The sequence below is a fragment of the Schistocerca cancellata genome, chromosome 1, assembly GCF_023864275.1.
Source record: "Schistocerca cancellata isolate TAMUIC-IGC-003103 chromosome 1, iqSchCanc2.1, whole genome shotgun sequence".
Classification (NCBI taxonomy): domain Eukaryota; kingdom Metazoa; phylum Arthropoda; class Insecta; order Orthoptera; family Acrididae; genus Schistocerca; species Schistocerca cancellata.
In genome coordinates, this window is record NC_064626.1 from 506,591,102 (window position 1) to 506,609,240 (window position 18,139).

The window sequence follows — 18,139 nt, forward strand, 5'->3', positions numbered from 1 at the left end:
GCTTACACTAGGCTTGTCCGCCCTATTCTGGAGTACTGCTGTGCGATATGGGATCCGCATCAGCTGGGACTGACGGATGACATCGAAAAAGTACAAAGAAGGGCAGCTCGTTTTGTATTATCGCGAAATAGGGGAGATAGTGTCACAGACATGATACGTGAATTGGAGTGGCAATCATTAAAACAAAGGCGATTTTCGTTGCGACGGGATCTTCTCATGAAATCTGAATCACCAGTTTTCTCCTCCGATTCCGAAAACACTCTGTTGGCACCCACCTACATAGTAAGAAATGATCGTCACGATAAAATAAGAGAAATTAGGGCTCGCACGGAAAAATTTAAGTGCTCGTTTTTCCCGCGTACCTTTCGAGAGTGGAACGGTAGAGAGACAGCATGAAGGTGGTTCATTGAACCCTCTGCCAGGCACTTTATTGTGAATAGTAAAGTAATCACGTAGATGTAGAGATGTAGATATTCTGAGACATAATGAAAATCATATGTTGCACTGTTTACACTCTATAAGTCATAAGTGACTATGCCAATTAACTTATTGATGATTATCTGTCCACAATATCACATGCGTACGCGTAACTGACACAACGCGGGTGATTGTTGATGATGTGGAAGCCGAATGATCGAACGAAAGTTCTTACGCTCGTCACGCATAGACAGATATCTGGCACCCGTCTTCCTTGACACTAGTAAGAATATAACACTGTTCATAAAGGTAATTTTTCAGTTCTCAGTTCTCAGTTGTACGAGCGTGCGAGTAACCGTCGCGTTGATGTTGCGGAAACGCAATGACCGAAACTACGTTCTCACGCTCACTACAAGACAGTGGCATTTGAATGCTCTCTTTCGTGGTACACTATATAGCTGTACGACATTAGTTCATGCTGAGAGGCCGAACACGGCGCGGATGATTGATGTATGGTGCGACATGCAACGAGAAGATACACAAATAACTTTTCGGCGGCAGTGCTCATTTTTAATTGCATCATTACGCATTTCCCTCTTAATCACTTCCATATTTCATCACTTTACTGTAATAGCACTTGTACTAACACTTGAACTTCCATAGTAACAACGCCTCTCACATGCAGAGCTACCCACAACACAACACAACACAATAGCTCCGTGTCCCGTGCTCGACTCTGCAGACGCTGCTGCCCGCAAAGATACTCCGCAACCAATCCAGCGATATGACAGTACGCTTACGAACACTTTCGTCCGCGTTGTGACTTAGCGGATGATGTTTCTCCGCTTTCCCTGTACGCGGCGCAAATCGTCGATATGGTGCCTCGAAACACTCAAAACGTGGCAGCTTTGGTTACGGAAGCAGCCACCGTACGGCAACCAGGAATTTGCTCATGTTCGAATTGACTCAGCACTCCTAACTACACTGAACCCTGTTCTGACCACGACTGATGCTTGCAACGTATTGCGGACACTGCACATGTGCCGTACCTATTCAAATGCAATAGTGCGAGCTGGAGGCTTGGCTAGCACCTGCATTTATGTTCAAGCACGTATTTCTCTCAAGGTTCCCATGTATTTGTGTGACACCTTTACTACGAATGTAAGGTAAACAAAGTTCGCGCCTCGATAAGCAGTAGAGAGTTTAAAGGAAGATCAAGTAAATGTGTTTCTTTGTTCTGCTGTGAAAGGACCTGTAAACAGGTGCTAAGGTCTCATCACCATATTCTCTTGGAGTAAAAAGAGTTAATTCGAATTTCTCACAAGAAAAGCAGCTGCGCACTTCGCTTAGCTGGACAAGAAATGTATTCAGACTTAGCAAACAAGCTGATCGCGTGCGATATTGCTGACCGTATAACACAAGGTTCCCACCAAGGAAGGGTGCTTACGCACCTCGGTGAGCGTTTATTTTCTACAAAAAAAGTACCCACAGGTGCCAAACGCAAGCCTTCTGTTCGCTGCTGAAAGGTTGTAGTGCATGCAGAAAGCTGATCAGGAAATGGCATCGTGTCGAACTTTGGTAACTAATCTTCTAGCGCACAGATTTTTCCGAGAAATGAAAACATACTATGTCGGATATGAATAGATGCTGCAAACTATACAATCTTTAAATGTCCGAAGTCTATATTAGGGATTCTGTGCTCAGGAAAATGAAACGTCTTCACTTAGTTTTTTTATTATTAAATCTTATTGGACTTAAATGCTAAGGTCAACAGTCCCTTAGATTACACACTACTTAACCTAAATTATCCTAAGGACAAACACACACACCCATGCCCGAGGGAGGACTCAAACCTCCGCCGGGATCAGCCGCACAGTCCATGACTGCGGCGCCAAGACCTCTCGGCTAATCCTGCGCGGCTCTTCACTTAGTCGAATGTTTTATAGCTATCACAATTCTCCAAACGGTTGGAGTAGAATAGTCATCCATCAGTGACCATTTTGCACATAAAATTGGATAAATGAAACAACAGAATAATTTGTGTGAATATCCATATCATTACCTCTTCTTGAAAAATCTGCTTCTTATCCTCCGCCTTAATAGCTTACAGATATCGACAAGGAAATTGTGTTGTCTCTGTATTAAAAATATTGCCATGGTACTAATAACCTTGTTCAATCATAGTCGAAATCGGACATATGATTTAGAGAAACTATTCTGGCAAAGTAGCTACTATTGGATCGCTGCCCCTTGATCGGGCTGGCAAAAACGAGTTCCAGCTAAACGTGTAAACATCACAAGTAAGAAGCTGTTTCTGAGAATCTCATATTAGTTGTGCCGCGTGTAGAAGTCGCTGGGAACAGCAATTCGCCGCACTGCAAAATGCTCAGTGACTCATGAGTATTGTTTTACGGAGATCAAACCTCTAAGGTTATCAGTCTCCTGCTCAACCCATAGAACGGAATCAGTGCACCCCATCTACATGCGCCTAGAGTGCAAGTGTGTGAAATTTTTCTAAATATCTGCGTAGCGTGCCATCTTAGGCTGAATGTGGGCAGCAGCTCGGTACCCATCTAGGCGGATGTGAGAAACCGCCTAGGAACCATATCAAGGCTGGATGGCATCGGGCACTCGTCGTTAATCCTTCAGTAGGATGTGAACTGTGGCTAGCGCGTCACTCCATGTGGCGTAAGCGAACGCTTTAACGCGAGTGGCTATCCGGCCGGGTGCGTAGTAACTGAAGCAGATGATGGTTCTTTTTGTGGTGAGGTCAGTAGCAAGAAGAGTTAGGCTTGGACTTCAGTAATCACGTGGCAGGCGACATGTTCGAAAGCTAGGAAGCTATCCATGTAGAAGCATTCTCAGAACTAGGTCAACGGGCACAGAAAATTAAATATGTATGTGCGGGACTTGGGGTCATTAGCCTCTATCCGGACTGTAAAAGGACGCTTTACGGCTGACGCGTCGATTGAGAGAAGGCAGGCGTAATGCGATGAGTGCCCGCGACGTCTATATTTAGTGGCGACCTCGCCACTGCCAAAGCCGGCGACGCACTTGCCGCTGTGCCCGCGCGCGACCATAACCCACGGCCCCGCGGCTACTTTACATACAAATTTATATTCCGTCCTGGCGGGCCCGCTGCGCTCCGCGTTTTGTTCTTGTTCGCGGCGGGCCAGCCGGCCGGCGCGAGTCCCCTCGACGCGCCGCGGGGAATATAAAGACCCAATTTAATAAGGGTTGGCCTGTTGTTATTTGGGCCAGTAACCCTATAATAACGCGGTAATAAATAGCGTGAGATTGCTGGGTGCTCGCGCTGGTGGCGCAGCCGGAGCGGCCGCGTCGGATCGGATCGGATCGGGCGCGTCCGGCCCCGGGACACGAGCCCTTCTGGGAACCCGGAGTGCCGCGGCGGCGGAGGCCGTATCATACTGCACGCCGCGGCCTGCGGCGGTCCGCGCCGCATCGCGCCACGCGCGCCCCGGCGCCCACGCGCCCGCCGGGGATTCCCCGAGCACCTGCTCCACCGCGCTCCGGTCTCGCTCGCCTCCACTGTGCTCCAGCAGGAATCGAGCCAGTCCCTGTCCACATGTGCACCTTCTTGCAACTATCCTCGTCTCCATCACCATCGTCATCTTCATCATCATCATCATCATCGTCATCATCACCGCCACATACTACAATCACTGTTAGGGACCGATGACCATAGCAGTCTGGTCCCTTTAATCCCACAAACCAACCAGCCAACAGTCACTGTTCTTATCAGAAAACAGGTTTAATGCAGCTCTTTGAGTAAATACAGAAGTGCCTGACAGTAGCGGACTCTCGCACATTACAAAGATTTTATACTTGGCACACACGTCGACTGATGAAAACATGCATAGTATGCACCACTTATGATGTCCGCCCCTGGTAGCTGAATGGTCAGCGTGACAAAATATCAATCCTAAGGGCCCGGGTTTGATTCCCGCCTGGGTCGGAAATTTTTTCCGTTCAGGGACTGGATGTTGCGTTGTCTTAATCATGACCACTTCAACCCCATAGACATCCCCATAGACGCGCAAGTAGCTGAAGTGGTGTCAAATCGAAATACTTGCACCCGGCGAACGGTCTACCCGACGGGAGGCCCTAATCACAAGACATTTATTTACCACTCGTGATACGCTCTGTATCCGAATACCGGCCTGGCGAATAAATACTCTAAAAACGAAGCTCATGGTGTATAACAAGATATCCCTTAGCAAATGCACGCAGGCTGCAGAACACGCAAAACACAAAAAGTGGCGCTGAGCACTATGGGACTTAACATCTGAGGTCATCAGTACCCTAGAACTTAGAACAACTTAAACCTAACTAACCTAAGGACATCACACACATCAATGCCCGAGGCAGGATTCGAAACTGCAACCGTAGCGATCGTGCGGTTCGAGACTGAAGCGCCTAGAATCGCTCGGCCATACCGGTCGGCACAAAACACAGTTTTGACAACTAAAATAGAGTTTCTGAATCCGGTTAATGCTGTCGTGATTATAGGTAATACCTGAATCGATCTTACTAACAAGATCAAATATCGATTCTACTTGAATGATGTCCCCAAATAAACTCGCCCATTTCGCTTCCACGATAAAGCGAGGGAATTACTTTCGTGATCTACAATAATATATGAAGGAGAAACATTGTTAGTAAAAATTTCCTTTAAATTATTTACCAATTTATTTCCAATTTTTACACGATTTTCCAATGAAAATTTGGTTGGGCGTACACTTCATTTTCTTCGACCAATAAAGTACCTCATTATCAAGCTGTGATGTGAAACTGTAAGATATGCAAACATCAATTTTTTGTGCCTTTTACTTTCCTCACAATCGATAGAGAAGTAATATACAGCGAAAAAAACACGCAAAACCGGAAGAGATACTTTTCAATTTTTTAAAGTAAAAGGAGAATCTGTATCGAAAAACTAACTCTGGGAGCCGATGTAACTTTGTTGCATTAACATACAGTATTTTTTACAGCAAGAAAATCGGAATTCTTATTTTTCTTATGTATTTGAATCCGCCGCCGCCGACCGGAGCTTGGGAAACAGCGACGACTCCTGTCGTGTTGCGGCCTTTGGATGCGTAGATCGGTACCGAGCAAAGTGGTGCAGTGATTAGCACACTGGACTCGCGTTCGGTATGACTGACGACGGTTAAAACACACGTCCGGCGACCTGATTTAGGTTTTACGTGATTTCCCTAACTAGGTTGAGGCAAATGCCGGGATGGTTCCTTTGAAAGTGCACGGCCGACTTCCTTCCCCATCCTTCCCTAATCCAACGAGACCGATGACCTCACTGTTTGGTCCCATCAACCATCCAACCAACCATAGATCTGTTGTGATTACTGGCGTACGAGGAATGACAGCTACCACTCTACCTGCTGCATCTGTGGAGATTGTGCGTTTTGAGAGCACGACTTCGAACACAATGGTAAGGAGAGGTGGGCTACAGACTGGTACGGCAACTGTCGTCGTAGCAAAGCTGGACAGAGAAGGAATCAATAGCGAACAAGTGAACACTGTAAACTGAATGTTTACTTAAGTTGTATTTCTTAAGAAGTACGAAGATTCATTACAAACAATGCAGCAAGGAACAGAGTCCATCTCTCAAAGTCAACAAGGAAGAGGCTCTCTGAACTAAAGCACGAACGATGGTGTCGGGGCCGTGACTAAGCGGCGTCTGCATAGCACCATGTAGCGAAGAGGCTCCACGTGCGAGAGAGCTGTGTGGCTACCGCCGGCCGTCCTGTATCGCAGCGGCAGGGGGCGGTCGTGGCACAGAACCACTGGAGGCACGGCTCATTTGAAGAGCTGCATTGAGTCCCCCGGAATCTGCGTGACGGCTGTCGGCGTCTGACGGAAACCTGCAGTTCCACTGCCAGCTTTGACACACGTGGGGTGGTACTGGTACGTGATTCAACAGGTTCAATGAGATTTGTTTGCTCAGTTTTAATCTGCGAATCCTGATTGTGGATGAGGAACTCCAGCGACTAGAACAGTCTTTGGAAGCTCTGTGTAAAAGTTGTCTCTCTCTTTCTTTGCAATTCTTCCCCCCTTCCCCTCCCCTCCCCCCTTCTCCAAGTCCACCACCCGCCCAATTACAGTCTCATTAGTTACAAGTTCATACTAGCGTGACAAAATTACTGGTTGCAGACCAAGGCGGCTTCAAAGCTCTCATGTGTCACTTAAAGTCCTTAGCCGCTCACCTGCTACGTTCCAATACTGTATACTGGCCTGGGATCCAAATTATGTTACCAGTTATTACTGAATTACTGCACATTCTTGGATGAGCACACGTATTAGGACGATATTTCCGATAAGGTTAAGCGCATGTCAAAAATGCGATTTGTTCACGGATTCTAAGCCTTAATTTCCGTCGATCTTCTGTATTTTGGTTCCAGCGCATGGTTTGTTATCTTGAGGATGCAGGTTCGCATTTCAGTTATGCTAAGGGTGTTCAAATGGCTCTGAGCACTGTGGGACTTAACTTCTGAGGTCAGCAGTCCCCTAGAACTTAAAACAACTTAAACCTAACTAACCTAAGGACATCACACACATCCATGCCCAAGGCACGATTCAAACCTGCGACCATAGCGGTCGCGCGGTTCCAGACTGTAGCGCCTAGAACCGATCGGCCGCCCGATCATCTTTTTCAGACCTCTCCATCAGAGCGTGCTGGCAGATTTTCTGTCATATTTAAGATTTTGGAAAGACAACACTCCTATCACCTCAAAAAAAGTCATTGTTTGTCATAGCATGCAATCCTGTTGCCATAAAGGCTAATGTTTTTCCAAATAATGCGGGGCCCCACACGTAATGCAAGATATATAATCTTGGGGGATTTGATTGCTATCAAGTGAACCTGATGAACGGGGCAAATGTGTTAGCTTATCGTCCTAAACAGGTGGAAAACACCCAGAAGCATCTGGTTCTAATCAAATTTGTGGTAATTATTAATATTCTTAGTTATATTTATACCTTTAAATTAATTATTTTATATAACTATTTGTAATTTCAACGGAATGCACATACAGATAGAGATCTCACAACACCCACAGTTCGGTGTAGAATGCTTATGAATGTATGTCTTCTTGTTCTCAAGCGGAACAGGTGTCAGCACTGACTTTCCAAGTTTTGTGTGATACCTCCCGTATTCGCAAGGAATATCCTAACTGTACTGTTAATTGATGTAAGTTGAGGGTTTCAAGCACTTTCCCTTGTAGGTGTCCTTGTCACATCATCTATGTAGAACATTTACAATTTCTGGAATAACACATACCAAAATTTGCATCAGCAACGGAACAACAGTTACATATATAAATAAACAAGTTCAAGTTGAATACAAATACCTTCCCATTATCCTGTAAATATGTTTTTGTAGGATTTCAGAAAATATTGTATGTAGTACAACCACGATTCTAATAAAACAGAGCAGTACCTGGAAGTAGCTGTAGAAATCAAATGGGTGGGCGCCATATCGTTTTTAGATTTTGTCGATGAGCTATAATCACAACAGCAGATTCTACCATAAATTTTGCAGCAGCATATAAAACTTGAATCAACCCATTCAACCGTATCACCTTTCCCAGAGTACCACTTTATTGACATTCATTGTAACTGTCATTTTAAACGTAATTCATTTGTTATGTTTCTTCAATGACAAATCTCATTAACTACTTTTTGTAACCATTCAGTTTAGTTAAGCAGGTGTTTGTTGTTATTATTATTGTTCATATAGCTTGGTCGCACTGTTTTAGTGGTGGCGTCTTTGAGTGATAATCAAGGCGTCCTGTGTCCCGGGATCGATCCAAAAATGCCTTACATCGTATAGGTAATCTTCAGCAATGGCGGGCAAAAATTTTCAGTCTGAGGAGTTACCCTCGTTCTGCCTACGCCCTTACCAAAGAGGACGGTGGAGCAGACAGAGGTTCGACGCACCCTTCTACTCTTAGAATGGTAAACAGCATTATAGAGTGGAAAAATCAGCAATGATAAACGGCATGAGGCAGAATGCAGTGAAATCAGTTGCATTAAAGACATACAATATGTGTCCACAGGAGATATGGCTTGTAACTGGAAAGGTGTCGTGATGATCTCTCCATTTACAAAAAAATTTCGAATTAGCCCCCCATTTGGATCTCGCAAATGATACTGCCAAGTGGGAGATTCCCACAGGAAAAAGACTAAAAAACCAATGAAATGATAGCATTCTACGAGTAGGAGCGTGAAATGTCAGAAGTCTGAAAGTGATTATATAACCTAGAAAATCTGAAAAGGGAAATGTAAAGGCTCGATCTAGACATAGTTACGATCAGTGATGAGAAACAATAAGGGGAGTAGGATGTGTCTTGACTGGAAGGAAAGTGAGTTCGTTCATGTGGAGATACTGACGTCTCAAGCAGAAGATGAAGAGGGAGAGATAATATAATTATGGTGTTATTGAACATGTAATTTGGTATGGAAAGGGAGAAAAAAATCTAATACTCATGGGTGAATCGAATGCTGTGGTGAACAAGGAATAGAAGGCAAAGTTACTGAAGAATACAGCCTTGTTCGCAGGAATTAGAGGGGAGAAAGTTTAATTGAGTTCTGCAGTGCCTTTTAGTTACTAACAGCGAACACACTATTCAAAAATCACAAGAGGAGGAAATATACAGGGAAAATGCCTGGAGACACAGGAAGGTTCCGGCAGGGTTACATCAAATCAGACAGAGATTCCAATATCAGATTTTCGCTTGTGAGGTTGCTACGAGACCAGCCTTCTCCTAAACTGAACATATTTCAGAATATTTTTCTGCTTTTTTCCCTTGACCGAGTAGTCGATCACTCATGCCGTATAACTGCAATCAAAATTCAGTAATCTTATGGTTTCCTTTCTACTTCTCTATTTAGCACGGAAAAGACTGCACAGCTGGCGTCTACGAGCTGGTTAGCAAAAGATGAGAGTCCTGTTAAGAGGATGTGTCTAACATAAAAACGTTTAGAGTCCGAGGCGAAGTCCCAGCCTCACGTAGACAGACCAGCGTTCGCGTCCATTTGCGTTTCCTCATCCCACGCTGTCCAAGTTGAATACTGGATGACTTTTCTCTGTAGAAAAACCGCTACATTGTTCATAGAAGCCTTTTAGGAAAATCAGAAATCTCAAACAAGGTGACGCTTCCCGGAGACTAGGGTGTGAATCTCCGTTATCTCAGGAGCGTAGCCACAAAATAACGTTAGGTTTAAATTTTAAAATCCAGCACTGTGGTTGGTTTTATTGGTATTTTTCGTAGAGTATGCATTTCCCCAGCTGAGCCTAAATTTTGGCTGTCTCGTAGGTCTGTTTCGAAATTGTACCACTGAGTAGAAGAGATTTTCTGCCTGCCTCCCCAGCCAAAGCGTTGTCTGCCACGAATGGCTGTCTAGATCCCTGCTCTGACGGAAACAGCATCGTTACATAGCATCCAGAAAGAGAACACTCCACATTAGGGTTTTGTAGAGTCAGTGACAATAAGCGATCCAAGGTTGTGGATTTAATGTTAGGAGTTTGAAGAGTAAAGACTTGTCGGTAGTCGACACGTGAAGTGAACCTTACGGCCGTCCAGATCGGTGTTTCCACTTGAGTGCTCAAGACAAAGAGAGACCTGAACTCAAAAGTCTGAAGCCGCCACTGCCACCGCATTCCGCATTACACTAAGCGCCCGTAAGGTGGGACATCGTTGCGATCACGGATTCCGCAGGGGAGCGATACTAGTTCGCTCCCTTCAGGAGCCAGTTATTCCATTTCAATACTTCGCAGCAAGCTAATACGCTTTCAGTATGCACTGTGGTAATCTCACTGGTGATCGGTCATATTTTTCTGCGTTCTTCCTGTAATTTACTAATCATCCTTATAGTGACTGGTCGTATTCGTGTGTTATTCGCATAGCTTTGTATTTGTCTCGTTCACTCCACTGTGCCAAGGTTAGAGTCCATTGTTAGAATCGTTTATCCAATTATTAAATGATCAGCTGTCTATCTCAGTGGGTAACTCAGATGTTTTGGTCACCGACCATGAATCTGATTGTTGTTGTGACTACAGTGACCACTTTTTTCTGCTATAGATTAAATGATCTCTCCTCTCATTAATATGTGCATGGTGTGATACCCACATTGGGCCACCTCTGTTAATTATCATTCAGCAAGACGTTTCCGCTGTGTGACATTATTGCTTCCATTAATTGATTTTCATATTTATTTGGGATGCTTCTCTACTCCGTAGGTTACCTGAGATCGGACTATAATATCACAGGGATATGCAAAACAGTACAACCCACAGCAAACAAGGTGTACCCAGGAGCGGATACACACTGACGAATCACAACATTACGACCACTGTACACCGCCACATTGAATGACGCCTAGCGGAGTTACAGCCACGTGACGAGGTAAGAAAGCGTTTTAGCGTAGCAGGGACAAGTGGGGAATCGCTGTAGCAGATATACGGATCGCCTATGGGAAAATCCACTGACATAAACGACTTTTAAAAAAAGCGGATTGCTGTGGCACGGCATCTCTTACTGAGCGTCTCAGAAATGTCTTAGATGGCTTGCTACTGACGTGACCATCTAAGAAAAATCGTTGACGGCTGTCGCAGCGAGGAGTAGGCGACATGATGTTATGACAGACGTCCACATCTCATCACAGAACATGGAAACCGGATGCTTACAAGCTCGGTGAAGAGGTATAGGTGACAATTTGTGAGCCGTTGTGACCGAGCTGTTCTAGCCTCTTCAGTCCGGAACCGCGCTGCTGCTACGGTCGCAGGTTCGAATCCTGCCTCGGGCATGGATGTCTGTGATATCCTTAGGTTAGTTAGGTTTAGGTAGTTCTAAGTCTAGGGAGCTGATGACCTCAGATGTTAAGTCCCATTGTGCTCAGAGCCGTTCGGACGATTTGTGGCAGATCTGACGGCGGGATATAATGCTGTTGCTGGCGAAAGTGTTTCGGGGCGTACCGTTCGGCACGTACTGTTAAACACGGGGCTCCGCAGCAGGCGAACCCTACGTGTTCCCAAGTTGACACAACGGCGTCATCTGTTAAGTCGGCAGCGGGCAGGGAATCATCGAGACTGGATCCCGAATCAATCGAAATGTGAAGTCTGATTATACGAATGACGTATCTAGTTACATCATGTCGATGGTCCTACTCGGAAGCGCTGCCACCCAGGCTCGAAGCACGCACAGCACCATGTACACTGACCGCTGGAGACACTATTACGTTATAAGACTGATTCGACGTACGTAAAAGTAAATAAAGTCTTCACTGAAATTGAGAGCAAAGATATCAACATTAAAAGTGCAATAATAATTCTACTTTATCTGAAGTATTATAGTCAGAGTTTCATAGAGTCTTGGGAGGCTTCTGATTTAAAAACACACAAGGCATAGCCAACACGCGACAAATAGGTTGACAATAGCGGAGATAATATACATTCGGGGTGTCTAAAATCATTGGAGGAAGTAGCACCCAAACAACTAATCAGATTGGTCTGTATGATTTACGAAGCTGGAGACAAACGGTAAGACTTTTGGATAAAAATGATCCGCTCTATCCCGAAGATAGCGAGATCCGATAAGTGCAAGATCTACCGTGCAATCAAGTTAACAGCTGCTGTTTCCACGTTGCTGACAAAAATAACATATAGTGTGATCCATATGAAGTTTTGGATGAGATTATCTCGAAAACTATACATCGGGTAAACATAGTGGGTAAGACAAGTTCGTAAGCTCAAAGGGGGACATGAAATGATACTACCCGTGACCAGCCCCCGCCCCCTTGGGTGGGGCGGGGGTCAGCTTTTAAATATGAAATGTAAACCCCAATTTTTTATTGCAGATTCGGATTGTCCATAAAAAAAGTAATAAAGTTTTCTCTGACTTTTTTTTAAACCATTGACAGATGGCACTGAAATCGAGTAAAATTAAAACTGGGGAAGAACTCCGATTTGTTTAGAATGATCCGAGAAGGACGCATCAAAAAAAATATGTGCACCAATTCTTTCGTTACGCCAAATCAAGCTATTTTTTTACAAAATGAATCCTACCCGCCACAGTTTTTGATGGAGGGAGGCGGAATGGTATTAAAATCTCGTTAGGGAACTCTTCACAGTTGCATTACTCACCCGACTGTGGCGCTATCGTGGTCGAACTGCGAACTATGGCTCAGTATAAAGGTAGGTATAATGCGATCAGATGTCACTTCACTTTCAGATTGTGAACCGTTAACATCAACTGACGAAAGTAAATTATTCTTTAGTGAAACACGGCTCACTATCCTCATACGGAGATTGTTGATATGATGTTAATTTTAGGTGAATGCCATAACAATTCGCTGCAACTGCGCAGTTGTATGCGGATCGTTTCCCAAACACACGACATCCAAGCGAAAATATTATTCGAAATTGCAATCAACGAGCTCGAAATGAATACATGCACCGTCCACCTCGTCGTCGCGAATACAATGAAAATGACGCTCGTACCCTTACTGTTGTTGCCTGTGATTCGGAGACAGACTGGAATACCGAAATTAACTGTTTTGAGGATTTTGAAGGCACATAAATATCATGAATATCATATCACACTGACACTGGCATTAACGCCGAAAGATATGAAATACGCGTACATTTTTGCCAATGGGCCTTGAAAATGATAAGAGGTGACAATGATTTTTGTAGATACTTTATGTTCTCCGATGAAGACACATTCAAAATCAATCGCGAATTAAATCGTCATGATTGTCATTATTGGTCCCCTCTCAACCCATACTGGCACATACCTTGACAATCAACACAAATGGTCGTTGATTGTCTGGTGTGGAATTTTAAACGGTTACTTGATAGGACCTATTTTGTTGACCGAAATGTCACTGGGGAATCTTATTTACAACTTCTCCGCGATGATTTGTTGGAGCTAATGGAAGATGTTGATTTAGAAACTAGGCAACGAATGTGGTTCCAACAGGACGGAGCAGCTCCACATTATGCTAAAAATGTGCGGAACGTTTTAAATTTACGGTACTCTGGTCGGTGGATAGGACGCGGAGGACCAATTCAGTGTCCTCCACATTCACCAGATCTAACATCTCTTGATTTTTTCTTGTGGGGTTATTTAAAAAATATTGTTCATGACAGACAGCCCACAACCTGAAACGATATGGAGAAACACATTCGAAGAGCGTGTGCAGCCATACCACGGGATGTGCTGTTCAAAACTGTGGACAACTGTCACAGACGATTGACTTTATGTATTGAAAGCAAATGGGGATAATTTTGAACAATTTCTTCGTGGCTAATTTCATTAATTAAGCACCCCAAATTTGAAATGGAATGATCATGTAAAATTAATTGTTGATAAGGCGGGTGCCAGGTTGAGATTCATTGGGAGAGTCCTTAGAAAATGTTGTCCATCAACAAAGGAGGTTTTTTTCCAAAAACAGACATAATGTCTTATGGGATAACAGCAATCAGCGATTTTATAATGTTACTTAAAATCCGTCTTGACTGCAAAAAAAAATTTTTTTTTTTATTATTCATATGACCGGTTTCGGTTCATTCAGAACCATCTTCAGATCTGTAAAAATAATTATACTAATTTACTATTTCACGGAAGCAAATGTTTTTCATCCTATCTAATCAACATCAGATGTACCAGAACGTACCTGATATTTCAGTTACAGGAGTAACCCGTCCAAATCCAACAGCTTTCACATGCTACGTCATATAAAATTGGTTGGCAGAGTGCACGTCATTTATATTAATTATAACACTATTACCGACAGGTGGCGTCTGGTACATTTGTTACATTCCATTTGTACATACTGTATTCAGTAGATCTTTTTTATATTAAAAATATTTGGTTAAAATATGTAGATGTCAAAGTTAAAATCTGTACTTGTCAGGATTAAAAAACAGTAAAATTATCATTTTTATACGATCTAAAAGCATAGGGCGATTTATATATCTATGGTGCTGGTGTGAACTTGTTTTCCGCTACGGTCTGCTTCCGTGGTTCCCGCCATTTTGGTGTTGTGCCGCGGTGCGCTCAGTCGTCTGATGTCCATCGCCGCGGGCAAGAGGGCCGCACAGGAGGGCCCCGTCAACGACGCCAGGCGCTGCACGCGTCTTCCGGCTTCTCCACCGCGCACCATCTCTTATCCCTCGGCCTGAATCTCCACACGCAACAGTTGTCATCTTAGTAGGTCGTCATAAATGCTAAAATAGGCGTTATGATTGAATTCGTTTTGCTCATTGAGGATTAAATCCGGATCTTTATTTTTGTGGGTGTATATTTCGATCTCTTCCAAAATGTTAAGAAAACGCCCCTTATGAGCTCTATGCAGGATTTCTAAATTGTTTTCAATATTCGTGACTGAGTGCTTTGTCGCAGCCATATGCGCCCCAAAAGTTGTTTTGTTTTGAGAGTAGGTGTGCTCCCTGAATCTGGTTTCAAAGTTCCTACCAGTCTGTCCTATATATTGTTTACAGCAGTCATTACATTTGATCTTATATACACCTGAATCCTGAAATTTATTCCTACTATTACATATTCTATGCCGGAGCTTCAATTTTAACGTGTTATTTGTTCGGAACCCTATTTTAACGTCGGATTTACGAAAGCATCTTTCAATTTTGTCTGCAGTTCTTCCATTGTAAGTGAGAGCTACATATTTTTTCTTGTTGTTCCTCTTAACTGCTACTTGACTTCCTTCTGTTTGTTCCATTTGCCTCTTCTTTATCTTCCTATAAATATTCATCACCTGCGTACACGTATATCCGTTCGCTACGGCCACTTGTTTTAAAATACTTAACTCCTTTTCTACTTCCTGTAGATCGTATAAAAATGATAATTTTACTGTTTTTTAATCCTGACAAGTACAGATTTTAACTTTGACATCTACATATTTTAATCAAATATTTTTAATATAAAAAAGATCTACTGAATACAGTATGTACAAATGGAATGTAACAAATGTACCAGACGCCACCTGTCGGTAATAGTGTTATAATTAATATAAATGACGTTCACTCTGCCAACCAATTTTATATGACGTAGCGTGTGAAAGCTGCTGGATTTGGACGGGTTACTCCTGTAACTGAAATATCAGGTACGTTCTGGTAGATAGGATGAAAAACATTTGCTTCCGTGAAATAGTAAATTAGTATAATTATTTTTACAGATCTGAAGATGGTTCTGAATGAACCGAAACCGGTCATATGAATAATAAAAAAAAATTTTTTTTGCAATCAAGACGGATTTTAAGTAACATAACAAAGGAGGTGGCTTACAAAACACTCGTTCGACCTGTACTTGAGTATTGCTCATCAGTGTGGTATCTGTACCAGGTCTGGTTGACGGAGGAGATAGAGAGGATCCAGGGAAGAGCGGCGCGTTTCGTCACAGGGTTATTTGGTAAGCGTGATAGCGTTACGGAGATGTTTAGCAAACTCAAGTGGCAGACTCTGCAAGAGAGGCGCTCTGCATCGCGGTGTAGCTTGCTGTCCAGGTTTCGAGAGGGTGTGTTTCTGGATGAGGTATCGAATATATTGCTTCCCCCTACTTATACCTCCCGAGGAGATCACGAATGTAAAATTAGAGAGATTCGAGCGCGCACGGAGGCTTTCTCGCAGTCGTCATTCCCGCGAACCATACGCGACTGGGACAGGAAAGGGAGGTAATGACAGTGGGACGTAAAGTGCCCTCCGCCACACACCGTTGGGTGGCTTGCGGAGTATAAATGTAGGTGTAGATGTAGGTAACGGGACGCACACTAATGAAGCACCCCAACATGTGAGAGGCAAAAGGGGACTCACACTAATGAAGCACCTCAACATGTGAGAGGCAAGGGGACTCACACTAATGAAGCACCCCATGGGAACATCATTCTACTACATCCATGTCGTTGTTCCTGGGTAACGCTAAAAGTAGGATGCAGCACATTTTGTATAAAAATAGCTTAATTTGGCGTAACGAAAGCACTGGTACACATTTTTTATCGATTTGATGCGTCTTCCTCGGATAATTCTAAATAAATCGGAGTTCTTCCCCAATTTTACTTTTTTATCGAGTTCAGCGCCATCTGTCAATGGTTTAAAAATGTTTCAAACGAAACTTGATTACTTTTTTTTATGGAGAATCCGAATCTGCAATAAAAATGGAGGTTTCCATTTAAGATTTAAAAGTTGCCTTCCGCCCCACCCAAGGGGGCGGGGGCTGGAGGTCACGTGTAGTATCATTTGATGTGCCCCTTTGAGCTTAAGAACTTGTCTTACCCACTATTTTACCTGATGTATAGTTTTCGAGATAATCTCATCCGAAACTTCAGATGTAGACTGGAAAATAAGGAACTGTTAGAAGACGCGATTTGGGCCTTACGATACCGACAGTAAATCTGCTGGAAGGTATTTCCGTCATCGAGGCAGCTATCAAGCATTAAGGTACTCAACTGATCCGCACCAATGTGCACGTAGTTCACAGGTGACTGGTGCCTTTCATTAGTACCATAGGTCTCACGGAAGTCTAGGTCAACGTCCGGCTTAACATAATGCTGACCTTGATGCCAATCAGTGTGGTTTTAGAAAGAGCAAAAGCACCACAGAGACAGTTCTGACTTCACGACTGACAATGGAAGTAAGGCTTAAGAAAAACCAGGACACGTTCATACGATCTATCGACTTATAAAAAGCGGTCGACAGTGTAAAATGGTGCCCCATGTTCGAAATTCTCAGATAAATACGTGGAAGCTATAAGGGGAGATGGACGTTATACAATATCAACAACAATGAAGATGAAAAAAGAAAAGAAGATGAAGAACAAAGTGCGCGTATTAGAAAGTGTTTCAGCCAGGGATATAACATTATGTCCCTGTTGTCCAATCTGTACATAGAAGAAGCAATGACGTAAATAAAATAAAGGTTCAGGAATATTATTAAAATTCGGGGTGAAAGAATACCAGTGATGAGATTCGTAGCCAACACTGCTAACCTGTGTGAAAATTAGCAATAATCGCAGAACCCATTGAACATGGCGAACACTCTAATGAGATCGTACTATATGTTGAGCGTATAAGAAAGAAAGACGAAAGTAATGAGGAGTATCGGAAACGAGATTATCGATAAGTTTCAAAGAGATTAACATAAAAAATTAGCAACACGGAGCTGACGAAGGGAAGGCATTTTGCTACACTGCAATCAGATTAAAACATGGCAAACGAAGCAACGGGGACATAAAAAGAAGACTATCACAGGCAAAGAGGGCATTCTTGATAAAAATAAGTCTATTAGCACACTGTATTGGCTTTAATTTGAGGTAGAAATTTCGGAGAACGTACGTTCGGAGCACCACATTGTTTGGTAGTGATACGCGTCTGTGGGAAAACCGGAAGACAAACAGATCCAAGCGATTGAGAAAAGGATCGACAGAAGTACGTTAAAAATTAGGCGAACTGATAGAATAAGAAATAAGGTGAGTCTCCACAGAATCGGAGAGAAGAGGAACATGTGGGAAACATCGACAAGAAGAAGGGGCAGGATGGTAGGACGTGCGTTAAGAAATCAAGGAATAGCTTTCATGGCGCTTGAGTGTGGACTGAAATCTATAGAGGAAGGTTGATAGATTGCAACAACTGAATTTCCTACATTACAACCCTCTTTCTGAATTGTGATGTATAG